Source organism: Taudactylus pleione, unplaced genomic scaffold, assembly GCF_031769625.1.
Source record: "Taudactylus pleione unplaced genomic scaffold, aTauple2 ptg000169l, whole genome shotgun sequence".
NCBI lineage: Eukaryota > Metazoa > Chordata > Amphibia > Anura > Myobatrachidae > Taudactylus > Taudactylus pleione.
Window position 1 is genome coordinate 3,858,728 of NW_028284571.1, and position 13,971 is coordinate 3,872,698.

The following is a 13,971-nucleotide window of genomic DNA, read 5'->3' on the forward strand; positions in this document are numbered from 1 at the left end:
GCCCCTTGTGACATCATACGGAGAGGGGGCGTGGTCTGCACCGGACTCGCGAATAATGTTATATATATCAAAACGGCCCTCGGCAGAAATAAGGTTCCCCACCCCTGGCTTAGGGCAGTAGAACATTACATGTATGTGTTTTCTTTGCACTGAACAGCTAGTTCACTAGAAGACCATGTATAGAGCAAAGGGATCAATGAGACACCAGACACCAATCACCTCCGATGGACAGTTACCTATTGTATTTTACTTTTTAATAAATTTATAAAGCAGATTATTGGCCATAACTTTGTAAGACAAATATTTGTGTTAAAAATTGTGACTGCTTATTGTATAGCGCCAAGTAGCCAACTCATAAGCTTAACCCCTATCTATAGGTTCCAGCTGGGGCTGTAAATCTGTCTCTAACCAGACTTGCAGGCACAGATGTGAGGTCAAAGAGCACCAGAAGACAACCTTTCAGTGAATCTCTTGTCAGGGTTTTTTACAGGTTTTAATGGAAGGGTCATTTTGGGTTCTAAAGTGTCAGTTTTTTTCCATATGTCTGTATATGTTTGTTTATTTCACTGCAGATCAGAGCATGAACTAAAAACGTTGCTTCACTAGGAGCATAACTGTAAGTGACTTGGCTTAGTGCAGTTTCTGCAAAGAGCCCTTTATCACCTCCTATAGAGCTTCAAAGAGCAGTGTTAGCAGAGGACCTCACATGGAGTCATATGGTGAAAGAAAGTGGCGTATAATAACACGCATTATAGGCATAACAGATTTGATCTGGCCTCAGACCTTGTGGCCACATAGACAAGGTTGTAATGATTGCTAACATTTAAAATCAAAGGGTGTGGGTGACAGGCTGGTATAAACCAACAAGCAAGAGAGTACGAGGAGAGATCTTAAACACAGGTGGTGTTAATGCAGCAAGAAACAGCATGGAGCAGCACAAAACGTGTTTCCCCCCTGTTGTGACACCACACAACCACTTTTGTATTTGTGACTTGTCTTTTTCTCCTGAGCAGCATGGATTACTGTACATTGCCACAATGGCGTCCTTTGCGAATTATAATTATATTTTTCAGGATGATCTGTGGAAATAAATAACTACAACCCCCTCTCTCCTTAACATCATTACCTGAATGAAGATCAGACAAACAATATTTTGTGAGAAATATGGAAATCTCAATTTTATAGCCTGAACAATCAAATGTGTAAACAGGAAGCCTTTGAACTTTCTACTTACACATCAGTGGACAGATCCGACTGAACAAACTGTCAAATATATGGTTCATCGGTGATGACCGAATAGGCACACACTACAGAAATAGGCGTTCCATCCGGTTATTACAGGTCCTTTTATATTTTATAAATCTTAAAATTGCTCAAAAATATAATGAACAGATTTGTAAACACACAAGCACTGTCCTCTTTCCTGCGTTACACCACAAGTCCACATCCTAAAGGATATCACAGGAAACATACTTTATTAGGAATTTTTGTCATAAATTGTTTTAATGAAAACATATCAAACATCTGGACACTGTGGTATAATAATTAGCAGTACTGACTTAGCACCGGGGTGAAAAACAAGGAGAAGCAAAACATTACTTGGAAAATACTATATACAATTCTGTGATGGATCTGCATGATAAAGAAGATTTGTATTTATTTATGCAGGTGGGCAGAACATGTGCAAATATTTTTGAGATTCCTGTTTATGTACAGAGTAAATTGTTGATTCTGTTAATTAATGAATCAACTTATACTATTTATACAAAGTACATACTCAGATGCTAGTAGCTGGCCATTCACTGACATTATTTGTGGTTGTGGTGGTGGAGACTTTGCTACATAGCTATTCATATATTTTATGTAATAATCAGGGCCTGTGCTTCCATCAGGCAGTTTTAGGCAGCTGCCTAAGTACGCCGGGACCTGAGAGGGTGGCCCACTGAGGCTGAATAGGAGAAAAATTAAGGATGTTTCTAGAAGGGCCAATTTCGGGTGTTATCCGGTGATGGCAAAAATGGATCTCTGAGATCCGTTCCTCCATTAACTACCGCATGCACTTAGCCTGAGATGATGAATGCAACCGCCCCTTCTCTCGTCCAATTGGCTGGAAGAGACACCTGTGGGACGGAGTGTGTAGATCAGGTGGCCCCTTCATGTACTACACACCGTGACCTGCTCCTGCTCCAGAGACAGCTACTTCCACCGGGCCTCTCTACATTTTAAGATGATGGCACGGATGCACTCGCAGTCGCACAACTTCAACCCATACAGCGAGGTGGTCACCGGGCTCAACCATCTCCACAGCTCTCTGGGCAGCGCTGGCACCAGCAGGAGACCTGTGAACAGCATCGAGCCCATGAGCAGCGCCCTACAAATTAGATGAACAAGTGAGTGAACAAGAAAACAGTAATTTATAGTAAGCTACAATGCAGGACAAGGACATTTATGAGCATTGCTGCGTTAGCGATCATAACACTCAACAAGCAGCAGGGTGTAAGCAACTGTCACAAGCCGCCACGCTGCCAATGCTGTGCGGGGTGAATGCTGGGCAAGCATTCGCTGAAGTCTCCTCCTTCCACCTGTTAGGATCTGTGGTTGCAGCGTATTGTTTGCAGTTCCAGCCTTAGTTGCTACTGAGGCTCTGCACTAATTACTAGCTGTCTGTGTACAGTATCAGGTGCACACTGATTGATTCTCCTGTCTGTGCACAGCCCAGCTGCACACTAGTCTGTCATTAGGGAGGCTTGCTCTGGTTGGGCCCTGTTTCTGTTAAATTCCAGCCAGCCCTTCACTCCATGCCAGTGATAGCATTTTTCGAGTTTTCCGTTGTGCCCAGTCTCCTGTTCATCAGTAGAGTTCCAGAATCCTGTTTTGCTGTGTTTACCCGCTGCTGTATGTTCCATCCAGGTGGTCCGTCTCGCACGCTGTCTGCTAGTGCTGCTTGTGTCATCTAGGTGGCACGGCGTGCATTCTCATCCTGGGGTGCATGCCAGCATCCGGTGGCTAGTGTCAACCCAGCGACATTGGCCGCACCTCAACGTCCAAAGTGCGCAGTCTGGTGCACCATTACCAGTGTCAACCTGGCGACATTGGCCGCATCACAGTATCCAAAGTGCGCAGTTTGGCGCACCACCGCCAGTGTCAACCTGGCGACATTGGTCTCATCTAAGCATCTAAAGTGCGCAATCCAGTGCACCACCACCAGTGTCAACCCAGCGACACTGGTCGCACCTCCATGCCCTTTGGCATATTACACCAAAGACTTACCAGCCCTCAAGGCTGCCTCCACAGCCCAAAAGCTGCATCACACCCTTGGCCCTCAGGCCACGACTAGTCAAGGCATACCAGCCCTCAAGGCTGCTCCCACAGCCCAAAGGCTGCATCACACCCTTGACCCTCAGGCCACAACTAGTCAAGGCATATCAGCCCTCAAGGCTGTTTCCACAGCCCACATGCTGAATCTCACCCTTGGCCCTCAGGCCACAACTAGTCAAGGCATACCAGCCCTCAAGGCTGCTCCCACAGCCCAAAGGCTGCATCACACCCTTGACCCTCAGGCCACAACTAGTTAAGGCATAATAGCCCTCAAGGCTGTTTCCACAGCCCACATGCTGAATCTCATCCTTGGCCCTCGGGCCACGACTAGCCAAGTCATACCCAGCCCTCAAGACTGCTGCACAGCCACATCCAGCCAAGGTATACCAGCCCTCAAGGCTGTTGCAGGACTAATTCCCTATGGTCATGCCCAAGCCTTAACAGCAAAGTGTTAGGTGCCCTTGTGGGGAGTTAGGAGTAAATGATTGTATGAGTAAGGGAAGGAAATACAGAAAATACAGAAACCATGAACATAACACAGAACTGAAACAGTAATTTTGGGTCAACAAGGATAAAAATGAAAAGAGATGAACAAGATACGCACTGAATCAATAGTTCCTTGATAGTTCATCTTGCCCATGAAAGCAACAGGCAAAGCAGCCATCTTGGGCATACTACATATGTTACAGTGGTTAGGATAAGAAATTCATAGAAATGTGATATGCATTGGGGAATTACACAACAAATCATAACAATTACTAAACACATCAGAAAACACAGAAGCAACCATTTTGTGTGCATCATAGTTGTTACTGAGGTTAGATTGGGGGTCTAGATGAGACCTTAGTGGTACCAGGGCCTCGGTTATATGTAGGAATGGATTTGTGAGTGCCAAGATGCTGTAGGATCTAGACAGTCGAAGGCATTGGGGGTGTAGATGTCATGGGGGGGGGCTGACATAGGATTCTTGTTGGTACACGCTGTATGGGCCATGGTAGTTCACCACGAAAATGTGTGGGATGGGACATGTAGAGCCTATATGGGACTGGCACCTAGCTGATGTAAGAGTCGCAGGTGCAGCAGATTCCCAGATGGAGTCAGGAAGTAGAATGAGGTGAAAGGTCTAAAGGTCATAGACCATCGCGACCATCGGGGCTTACGACGAGACCCTAGGGTAGGGTCTCACTCGTCGTAAGCCCCGGAGAGCTTCTGGCTCTGTCAGAGCCGGAAGCTCTCCACTGACATCACTAGTGATGTCAGTGGGGCCGCCCCCAAACGGTAGGCGTTCCCATGCGAACGCCTCCGTTTGGCCTGCCACCCCCCTGGCCCGCCTTCCAAACGGGGCGAGCTGTCAATCAACATCGACAGCTCGCCCCCTTTGGAAAGAGACCCGCTACGACCGGCGCTGTCGGTCATAGCGGTTCTCACGCATGCGCACGAAGGAGCTGGCTCCCTCGTGTGCATGCGCACTGGACAAACATCGAGGCGGCCGTGCGGTCGTAGACCGTACGGCCGCCTCTGAATGAAGCCCTAAATGTGTAAAAAGATCATTAATCCACAAAATATTGACAAAAATAATAAAGCTCGATTTTTCCTCATAACAGCAAGGTCTGAAGGATTTAAGAACAATGGAGGGGATTATAGGCATTATTGTAAAAAGTGATGAAAAACTAGTCTAGCTAGATAAAAACCCTACAATCAGAAACACACTGTCCCTTCTCCATTAATACATTTAGACCCAAAATTGGAAATGTAGGCCCTTAGAATCATGGGGCCCTGGGCAGCTGCCCAGTGTGCCCATACATTAAGATGGTTCTACTCTCTTCCGACACTGGATCTACCTACAGCTGTGGACCTCAATAATGAAGCACACTTGATGTACACCTTGTTTTGCACCAGAGATTCAGCCAACATCAAAGTACAAACCTCCTCTCCACAATCATATGCAGCCTCCGCAATATGGGCCTGATTCAGAGCTATTATAATCGCAGCTGTGTCTTTTTATGCAGCCGCGACTGCGCAGTCGATTACCTTCCTACTGATACACCCACTGGCTGCTGCGATAATCTGCCACTGTGCGTATTAAGACACGCCATCGGTCTCATCGGACACACCATCGGAGATTGCACCTACCTTATTGCAGGTGCAATTTCTTTTTATAAACATGGTGCAGGAGTCAGTGCAGCGCAACTCGGATGCACATCCTGAAAACATTGGCCGGTTACGTCCAGCGTTGCCACTGTGTGTACCTATGAATCAGGCCCCATAAGTGCACTTTGATCTGTAAGAGGAAGAAAGATATTTAGGAGTTGCTACGTGCAAAAATGACATAGATAAAAAGCCTTGCTTGTGATTGTACAAGCCATAGGAAAACAGTAGTTTGTTACATGAGCTTAAGTTTCACATATTGCATATTAATATATTTTCTTCCCATTTCTACAATGTCTAGGAAGATAATACTTTATTAAGTGGAAACCCATGAAAGCAAACAATTATATAATTACTGAGGAGTAACTATGCACTAGCGGGTCCCATAAAAAATAACATCAAGAGGACAATTTCTTACTTCCTCTGTCTTACTGAAGGTCCACCTTGCCTGCATCCAATAGAAAACAAGCCACACAGTTAAACTATTGATTACTATGACAGCAGCCACAGTCTGATCCTTATGCTGGATACACACTACATTGCACGATATATCATTCCGACGCAGATCGGAATGAAATATCGTGTAGATCGCATAGTGTGTACGCCCGATCGCATCGTCCCATCTACTGCATGGAACAACGTACACATTGTGCCGTCTTCCACTGCATCATGCAGTGTGTATGGAGGCGCAATGTATCATGATGTCGGATCGAGCTGTCGCTGGGGAAACACATTGTGTAGTGTGTACCAAGCATAAGAGCACATTTTCCCAAACTCTGCCATTACAGTCCAGGTTTTATTGATATCCATATTTGAGCACAGGTGACTTAATTAGTACCTCGGTCAATTTGATTTAACCATCTGGACTCAAGCATGGATATCCTTAAAACCTGGGCCCTCATTCAGAGCCATACGCTCTGAGCAGAGCGCACGCTCTGAATGAGGGCCGGCCTCCATAACTATGGAGCGTCCTCCTGGACGCTCGTATAGCTGTGGGTCACCACCCACAGCCTATACGAGCGTGCAGTTTGATGGCCGCGATGGTCTTGACCATCGCGACCATCGAAACTGCGAGCCGGAGCCTGCGGTTGAGGTTTTCAACCGCAAGGCCCGGAGTGATTTTGGCTCTATCAGAGCCAAAATCACTCCCACTGACATCACTAGTGATGTCAGTGGGCCGGCTTCTGACGGGAGGCGTTCCCTTAGGAACGCCCCCGTCAGGGAGGCACGCCCCCGGCACGCCCACCAAAGGGGGCGTGCTGTCAATCAACATCGACAGCACGCCCCCTTTGATCAGACACAACGAGCGAAGGAAAGTCCTTCGCTCGTCGCGTCTGGCGCATGCGCACGACGGAGCTCCCTCCGTCATGCGCATGCTCAGTGCAGAACATCGACCCACTTGCGAGCGGACAGCCGCTCGCGAGTGGGTCTGAATCAGGGCCCTGGTCTGTAATGGCAGACTTTGGGAAACTGCATAAAGTTAGCTACACACTGTCAAATGTTTTTGATCGGGACGAGGAATGGGATGATTTTTCGGAAAATTGAAAGCCCCAATATCTGTGCTACACTGCTCGATATCAGGAAATTGAGGCAGAGACTTTCGTTCTGATCAACTAATCGAAGGAATGTGTTTGTGGATGTTTTCTAACCGTTTCATCAGTGAAACGCTGAAATGATCGTTCATACACACTGTACAATAAATCAGGCAGATCACCTGATTATTTGCAAATCGGACCAATGATTGTATAGTGTGTAGGTAGCCTAAGAGGGATCTTCAGTAACTTTTAGTAGGTGAGGAACTGGCTGTAGCCCTAATGCTGCATGGGTCTTTCACCCGGCTCCCGAAAATGAAAATAAGTGTAAAGCTTGGCTTGTTTTGTGCCACCTACTCATTGCACCATTTACTACTTTCCAACTCTATTATGTACAAAATTTTTTAAACTATTTTTTATTGAGGCATCATAAAACAATTGTTAACAATTACAAAAACAAAAAGGAAAAAAAAAGCATCGTCATAACAAAATACAAAATATAGTAATATTAACAAATATGGCCATACTAGGAGTAGAAGAACATAACAACATTGATAAATTTAGGACAGCATATGTAATATGCACATTCCAACATATGGGTTGTCATCATATAAAAAGAAAAACAAATGACAATTATTAATAGTCTGCTGCAATTCCAAAATATTTATCTAGGAACCTTGGAAGGAAGCTTAATGAATTCCATGGGATACGTTCAGAATTCCAACAGCGGGGATTCCGGCGTTCAGAATGCTGATTCCGGAATGCTGACACTTATCAGAATACTGGAGCTGGCATCCCGACCGCTGGGATCGCAGTCGGGATTGTAACCTGGTTGGGATGCCGGCGTTGGGATTCTGACCTCCGGGATAACGAGCGTCGGCATCCATGTGCCCATCCCAAATTCCATATCGATCAGTTTCTATTATGTATTTTGATGATTTTGTTTGTCCCTATTTCCTTTGTTTACTTGCTTCAAGAGCCTATTTATCGGTGTGGTATATTGGGCTATCAGAAAGATTTGCTATCACCACTTGGACCTCCAGTTGCAGATTCCGTAAGATAGCGTTAGTGATTAAAGGACAGTGGCTGTACTTGTATTGCCACTTTCCTTGTTAAATAGGCTTCCCCCATGCTCCAAACTTCAGCTCCTTGGTGACATTGGCTGGCAGCTGGAAAATTAGGCATCAAGAAATGTATGCATGATCTGGCTTCCTGGATCCTGCAAGTGCACTCTAATCAGAATACCAAATCCTGATTTGATTAAAAAAAAAAAAATAACAAAAATGTTTACACCATCCTAAGATGTCATTATATTTCGGAAGACAATGCTACCACAGCTGTCCTTAATAAATAGGCTTCCCCATGCTTTACATTGCAGGATCCCCCAGTGAAGGCTATTATTAGAGGCAGGGGCATTGATAAACTGTCCAATTTTGCAGGCTTTTGTGCTCTTTGTCTATGATAAACAGTTATTTATTAATAGCTAAATTAATAAAATAGTTATGTCATACCCTTATAGCTGCAGGATACAGTTTGATAGGACCAATTCGTATGTTTAATTACAATACAAATATAAAGGAATTACTAAAGAACACTGTGCCTCAAACAGAACAAGAAAGTCTATAAAATATTACTTATTTATATTTCTACACTGATGTGTATGAGATTTCTTATGAGAGCAATGTTTTTTTTGTTTCTGCAGCAAGTTTGTGTGTATGAAAGTGTTACTATTAGATAAGATGGTAATTGTATCAAAAGACCTCATTAGTCGCCATAAATTATAGACACTGAGCTAATAAATAGTGAATGGGTTGCTGATGACAGTGTGTATATTATTAGTGTGACACTCATAGTGAGTGCATTGTTGTCTTGATGTCTTTGGCATCATAGAGAATCACAGCACCAGAAAGTTCATCCTAACATTTCATCCCTCATGTCTGATTCCAGTCCTGCTCTCTGATAAGGATGACCCTGTGCCTCAGTGTGTTTTACATCAAAGAGTGCTGAAGGATTCTGACAGTCTGGATGTCAGTGTTGTAAATAAATCATTAATCACACCGCCTGTTTGTGGAATAAAGCTTTCCCTGAGGGATTGACCCTTCTGAAAGTCACTAATATGAAACACATCCTCTTTAATCTGATGGGCGTGCTTATTATGGACACTAACTTCAGCCCTGCTTTATGCAAAGGGACCGACAGTTAAATGAGGTTAATGCAATATTCTCTATGACACTGGGTTAATTTTTAATAACTGAAGATATGGAATAAATTGGAAACCTAAGTATTTACTAACTGCTGTACATACACCAAGCCATAATCATTGTAATTGTTAGTGTCACAGTGATTATTTAATTTTAAAATGAAAGGCTGGATCGCTGTCATCCAAAATCACAGCATAAAAACAAATTTTAGCTTATCCAATCATTAGTAGATAATTATTATTTATATATATATATATATATATATATATATATACACATACATACAGTAGCACCAGCATGATCTGTGGTACTTTGCAACTGGGTACCAACAAAGTGATAAAATGAGGCAGAAGTGCAACTGGAAGGTTCCAAACATACCCGCCTAAATTTGAATGTCCCACCCCCCTCTTTTAAATGTATAGGATGAGATCTGATTGTATCTTTCTCTAATTTCAATATTCTCACTCTGAAATGTGAAATCTCACTTTTGCTGAGCTCCTATTGGCTGGTCTAAGCTAGAATGAGCGGTACGGTTTTTCTGAAGACCGAACTTTGGGGTTCCAAGTTAAACTGAGTCCCGGCTCTGATCACTTTTAGGGTTCCAAAATGAATAGAGAGACGGCTTTGGGTCTATCTATAAGTTCGGATCTGGGATCTAAGGACCTGATTCAGACCCGCTTGTTAGGATGTGTTCGCTCGTAGCTGGATGATTTTCGCATTCTGCGCATGCGTACGCATCGCAGTGCGCATGCACGAACCACTAGGAGAGATCGGGAAGCGTTCACTAGCTGCGCGTAGACAGCCCAGCAGAGTGAGTGACAGGAGAAGCCGTTTGTGGGTGGTGACAGGGGCTGGCTATTATCAACGGGGGAGTGGAGGTGCAAATGCAGGCGTGCCTGAGCGTCTTAACGCTGTTTAGGAGGCGTGCATAATTAACAGGCAGCATCATTGTAGATGTCACCTAGTTGTATTTTACACTGAAGTGATCGAAATGCTTGCGATAGGGTATGGTCTGCCACAAACGCTTCATGGCATTCGATGGTCCTCGATGTACCAATGGTTTCATACACTTCCTGGAGATGATGTGCGCAAGTGGGCATCTTATAACAGGCTGGTGGGCATCTACATACACAAAACGATCCCAAGCCAAGACATAGTGGGCGTGCTTATGCCTTGCTGTGCGACCGCCTGCCTTGCTGGGTGTGTGCCGGATTTGCATATGCTGGGTGTGAGTGAACGTATCTAGCGAGCGGGTCTGAATGAGCCCCTCAGAACTGGATTTCTGATTTTGGATTTAATGTATACAGGTCCAAATTACATGATTTTGTAAATTTTTTAAAATTTTACAGAAATCAAAAACCAAAACCGAACCAAAACACTTGAGGGTGGTTTTGCCAAAACCAAAACACGGGGGTCCCTACACATCTCTAGTATAAACGTCTGCATCTCAGCAAACTCCAACATCTTGCTCTGCCAACTCATGAGCTTAAGCAGGGATCTAGGTTTAGGATTCTATAGTTCACCTTGACCAATTTGCACTTCCGAGATGAGTCTCAAAGTAACCAATGAAGATGGGCTGGAAATGGGGCTGGGAAGGAAGTGTTAGGGTGCTGGTACTAGATGGGGAGTAAGAATAAAAGCACTTACATTGAGTGCGGTGTTCAGGTGATGGGATCCGGAACCATATCTGTAAGTTCTTGTCTACTTCCTGGAACCTTAGTCTATGCATGACAGCTACAGTACATCACCACTTGTTGGCTTTCTAGCAACCAATCAGCTTCTACCTATTATTTTATAGAATTTACGTGATAAAAGCTTCCCCAAAGCTGATTGGTTACTATGGGCTACTACTCAACTTGTCCACATCTCCATTCTTTACACTGCTTGATACATCTCCACCATAACCATTAAGGGTACAGTAACATAGCATGGTTTAAATTCAAAGACCCAACTTATTTATATAACTTTATTGACTCTAATGATTATGTTTCATAATCATTAGAGTCAATAAAGTAGCTACCATGCTACTTTGGTGTGTTTGGTTGCCTCATTTTGCCTTTGTCACAGGAAAATAATCTCTATAGGGATTTGTTAGGAACATTATTTATGATCTAAGGACCTGATTCAGCAATGGATGGTATGACAAGATCGCAGGTCCCATTCTGCACATGCACAGAACAGATCCTGCGTCTGCGAAGACCCCTAAACATCAGAGATGTACGCTATCCATCAGGTTATCGTACATCTTTGAATCAGGCCCTAAGATAGGAGCATCAGCTTAGTATAAGTTTTAACAAGGACTGAGTTAGAAACTTTATTCTCATAAATGTACCAAATTGAACAGATATATAATATTTTATTAAGGCCATCTGCATGACAGTAACCTATGAGCAAGATCTTAATATTCTGCACTGACAAGATCTAATGGGTGGGAGTTACGAGCAGATGGTTTAGCTAGCTTTACTGGCAATTCAGGCCTCTGAAACCATGATAACTCTCAAGAGAATCCCTATGGAACCTATAAAAACAGATGTCTTTAAAGCTGCCTTACATGAAACCCACTTTGTACTTTTGTTTTGAACAGACTATTATTAGGTACATGCCTAAAAGTGAGTCATGTTATTTTTTCGTAATCTAGAGAGATAGATTGGAATTGTTAATACGTAAAATAATAGTTACATTTTATTTTCTTTGGAGATCAGACAATTTTTTTGGTAGTTTTAATCAATGCATCAGCTGCAGTTTTTGTGAGCAAAAAGTTTTTGAAGAAGGTCTAATGTGAAAGTCAGATATACAACATACAGTACATACTTGATTTAAAGGGGTGTGGTAAGGAAAAGAAACAGTGGGCTTGTCTTTATCTGCTTTTCTTACAAAAATAGCCTTTTACTGCACAGCTGCCTAACATATGCCTCTTGCACACATTAGATTAGAGTATGATTTCTCATGTGCAGATGTGCTGCCAGTTATATTAAGCTGGGTCATCTTTTTAACTTCCACAGATGTCTATTAAATGCATTATGTAACCAGCAAATGACCAGCTCATCAGAACTTCCAACTATCCAGTATAGCATATGTAGCAAACAACCAGCAGATAGAACAAAAATAATGTGACTCAATGGAAAAGGCTCTTGTGAATAAAATAAAATTATTACGTTCCTTGAAAGAAAATAGTGTCCATGATGGAGGTCCAGAGGGTTCTTCCTTCTTTATCCTCCAACATATACGTGATATCATAAAAATGATAAAGAAAATATATATATATGTGTAATACAGTTTTAATATAAATGATTTATATATAGGTATATACTATTTTTGTATTTTTTATGTATGATTATAATGACCTGCAAGATGGTCAATCATACATAAAAAATACAAAAATATTTATAAGTACATGGAAGATGATACAAATCCGTAAAAAACATGAAAAATAAAAATAAGGCTGGAAAAATCAACACGGAATAAAAAAATGTATGCAAACCTGATGTATCAGGAAAAAAGGCTGTTCACACTCGTGGTGTAGTCGATGCGTTTCGGCCTGTAGTGGGCCTTTATCAAGACACAAGATATGTCTTGATAAAGGCCCACTACAGGCCGAAACGCATCAACTACACCACGAGTGTGAACAGCCTTTTTTCCTGATACATTAGGTTTGCATTAATTTTTTTATTCCGTGTTGATTTTTCCAGCTTTATTTTTATGTTTCATGTTTTTTATGGATTTGTATCATCTTCCATGTACTTATAACTATTTTTGTATTTTTTATGTATGATTGACCATCTTGCAGGTCATTATACTTTTTAATTCATGATCACTTGTTGCCATTATGAGTGATCTGTTGTAATAAAAATGGGATATTTTACATTCACTTGGACTGTATAAATATTTTTCTGGGGATTAATATCCTATGGAAAGAGGGTCTGTACATGAAGGTAAACCATCAAGAAATTCGATAAAGAAACCTTTATACGTATGAAGTTTTCCAAACTTACCGTGAGTAGGGTACGCTTCTCATTTGTGGAGGTTTATAAAGATACCTTGATGTAATTGATCCCTACACTCTTATAGTGAGTGGGGTACGCCATCTTCTTCTTCCTTTCCAGTAGGAGGTATATATCTCTCTTTCACGGAAGTGAAACCAAAAGAAACCTTTTGATGCATGTAAATACACCACTGAGTGTGAGTTGGGGTACGCCTGCACCCATTTGTATGAATCATCTTTTCCATAAATAATTATCTATATATAAATCATTTATATTAAAACAGTATTACACATATATATATATATTTTCTTTAGCATTTTTATGATATCACATATATTTTGGAGAATAAAGAAAGAAGAACCCTCCGGACCTCCATCACGGACACTATTTTCTTTCAAGGAACGTAATAATTTTCTTTTATTCAAAAGCGCCTTTTCCATTGAGTCACATTATTTTTGTTCTATTTATTAGTATTGAAATGTGGTGAGTTTTTATATGTTTGAATCATTGTTTAGGCTGCTTTTATGTTGTGCCACTTACTAGGGGTTCATCTCTTTATGGTGGCAAGCAGGGTCGGACTGGCCCACAGGGGTACAGGGGAATCCCTGGTGAGCCCCACTGCCTGGGGGCCCCATCCCCTTTACTTGGTTACCTGGTGAAGCAGGACCATTGATGAACATGGGTGCATGGTTTGTTCTATGGAAACTACACCAAGATTTGACCTTCTGCCAATCAAAGTTAGTGATTAGGTTATCAGATCTTAAGTCTTTTTGTGTGACAATAACATTT